A 3,518-nucleotide genomic window follows, 5' to 3' on the forward strand; every position below is an offset into this window, starting at 1 on the left:
TGTCTTTTTAGGCAATATTAACTTAGATCAAAACTATTTCTTAAATTATTCCATTTCCCATTTGCAAATGTCATATAAAATTTAAACTAATATTCTTTTATTTTGATTTACTAGCTTCCTTCCTCATGCAAAATGATAGGCTTTATAATTGAGGAAATATGTTATGCTATTTTATTGTCATAAGCCAGGTCATAGAAAGAGCTCATTTTTGCTGCTCTACCAAAAAGAAAGAAAAATAAAATTTTGAATCTGATGAAGATTTTTAGAAGCAAGTATGATAGGCAGGTCCTATTCCTTGGAGATTAAATCAGGATTGTTATAGATGAGAGCATTCTGAGGAACCTTGACCCTCTTTTTCTTTCTCTCACCTCTAATCCCAAACTGGCTATTTCACTTTCAAATATCCTGAGGCTAATTATTTCCTGATTGATCTTCCTAAATGAGCTTTTCACTGCTTCATTTAATGGATATGTGCCCCTCCCTAAATCTTTTGTCAAACTTGCTTATATAAGATACATCCCCCAGAGGTGACTTTAGCTTTCTGTTTAAATAGGTCAGCCGGAAACAGAATTGAGACCAAATACTCAAAACTTTACATTATTCAAATCCAGTGTTATAGCTATGTTACTGTGGTGTAGGTTTCTGATAATATGAATGAATATGGATATGGACTTCTGTAACGGCAATGCCAAATTACTTTGGGAGTTTGTCTTGACAACAGGTAGGTTATTGAGAAATATCTGCTTTGAAAGTGAGCACATTTGCATTGGGCTTTCCATTCTGGCCATTAAATTAATGCAATGACCTTCAATAACATAATGTACATTTGCCTTTCCTGAACTTCAACTATTAAAATTCTATCATTCATACTTCAAGGCTGAGTTCATAGGAAAAGTTTATAAAATTCCCTTTTATGTTGAAATCTATTCAACTTTTGCACAGAGATTTAATTCTACATCCTATAAATATGGAAACTTTATTTCTAAGTGTTGTTTGACTATATATTGTATAGAACATCAGCCAGAGCTATGTGGTTTTCTGGACAAATACTACATGAATTGCATAATGGGGATTCACTTTTCTTAAAAGCTAAATAAAGTGAAATATGTGCTCTTAACATCGTGCATACAGGAATCATGCCTGCCTTCATGGGTGTGTGACCAGCAGTTATACAGGGCCCCACATTCAAAAGACCCCATGTTTAAGATAAAATGTTCTTGATTTACTATCTCAAAACTTTAAATAATTTTATACATGAATTTCTGTTTTTTATGTGAAGGCCAGTAGAACAATGGAGCTTGCAACAGAGCCTTAGTGACTTGGCACATACGTGCTCCTGCCTTTCAAGACCTCATATTGTCTTTCCAGGATGTGTTCTTGACATAATCATTCTCGCTTTCTGGTGTCCCAGGACCTGCCTGGCCTCCCCTTCTCTGCCTCTGCCCCATGACCTCTGCCACCTTCCATACCAGATGGCTACTTGTTTTTGTGAGCAGAGCGGACGCCTGTGTTTTGCTATTGCCTTCTACCTTTTGCAAAAATTTCTGCACAGATGTGGGAAGGGTTGGGATTAGACATGTATACTCTGTTATGGGAGGTGACAGCCATCTCTGCCCTGTGCTAACAAAGACATCATATGTTTGGTGAGGACTTCGGAACTCTTGCCTACCATTGATCCAGATGTTGACCATATCCTGGCAAGGAGATTAGAATCCCTTGGAGGTCTCCCTTCAACCATGCGTTGAGATGGTGGTTTGTTGAATGGGAAGGTTGGGAGGCTAATTTCACTGTCCACAAGTGGGACATTATGCCTCGGTCCAGCGGCTGATAGGAGGGGGAACCTGGCAACTGCTGGGTCAAGTGCATACATGTGCACATGATCAGACTCTATGAGGATCTGCACTCGCTCCCTGAGTATCTTTGTGACTGAAAAAGTATGGCATTAAATAACAAAGAAAAAAACACTACGATAAATGCTTCAAATGGACACTGAACGTTCTAGAGATCCAACACAATAGAAACCTGAGTGCTGTGTAAAAGACATATGTTACAAGCTATAAAAATGATATAAGACATTATTATTGTTAGATCCACACCAACTTGTGAAAATTTCAAAATAGATGTTCATAACTTTGACCAGGAAAGCAGGATAAGTATGAGTGATATGTAATATGAGAATTATGGTGAGAGTTAAACTTTAAACAGTTGTGGGAGCTGGTAAAGAAGTTCATGAAGGCATGAAGGACTGTCGCTATTGCATCTGTTGGTGAGTCTGAAGTAACTATAGGTTAGCAGGGCTGGCAGCTAGGAAGTATTGAATGCAGCAATGGAGAATGAGGACAAATTAGAACCACAAGGACAATATAAAACCCATAAAGACAAGCTGAAACCCTCATCTGTTTCTCACAGCCTCTAATATCAATGGCATGGTTGACCTGCTATAAGTGTGTCAATGTATTGAGTCATAGTGAACCCCGACATACTATAACACTATTTAACCATACATAGCATAATGGCTGCTGCTTCACTTCCAACTTTAAGATCTCATGCAAACTTCTCTTGTGACCACACTTCACATGAAATCAAAAAAGGAAAGGAATTCATGTAATTACAGTTACAGCTATGACACAGTACAAAATCACTATAGATTCCAATGTTATTCTATATCAAGAATATAAATGTTTTGGAATATGGGTAATAAAGCAGATTTGATAAGGAAGATTTCCTTTAAAAAAATTGTGCCCTGCTTCTCATTTTCCTGATGCACAAGAGAAAGACATGAGTGGTACTACCTCATAAGCCCAAGATAAGTGAGAAAAGCTACAAATGGACCATTTATTGAATTTGATATACATCTGTGTATGTGCACATATGGCTGGGTGGATATAGGGGATGGGTATGTGACTTATGTCTGAGAAAGTGAAAGTACTTGCATGAACAGAGTAGAAGCAGGTGTCAGGGAAATAACTCCATTGCCTTATGACAGCTGGTCAAATACTCATGAACCATTATAGTAGAAATAAAAAGAGATCTTGTTTGAGATGGTGTCTTAATTCAGGTTCCTGATAAGCAAAAAATGAGAATCCTTGTTCAAGTGATTTATTATTAGAGAGATTTCAGCAAAAGAGGGGTTGAATTCATATTCTATGCTGTGGAACAAATTACCACAAAGTTAGCAGATTAAAACGATATCCATTTATTATCCCAGTCTCTGTAAATTGGAAGTCTTGGCACAGCTTAGTTAGGTTCTCTGCTCAAGGTCTCACAAGACTAAAATCACATCCTAAAAGATAGTATCCCATCTTTACAGAGTGTTATCTCTAAGCTAGTCCATCAGCTCCACCTTCAAAAGGCTGTTCCTTTTCAATGTGTTTAGTAGCTTCTGAAAAAACTAATAAATGGTAGGACCAGTTGATGCCATGCTTTGTAACCACTGTTGTTTCTCCTTATTTGTAAACTTATTCCTTAATCCTAGGAGATACTATGTAATTTTTGTCACTCACCATACATACTCTTTT

This window comes from Propithecus coquereli, unplaced genomic scaffold, assembly GCF_000956105.1.
Source record: "Propithecus coquereli isolate 6110/MARCELLA unplaced genomic scaffold, Pcoq_1.0 Scaffold151, whole genome shotgun sequence".
Lineage (NCBI taxonomy): Eukaryota > Metazoa > Chordata > Mammalia > Primates > Indriidae > Propithecus > Propithecus coquereli.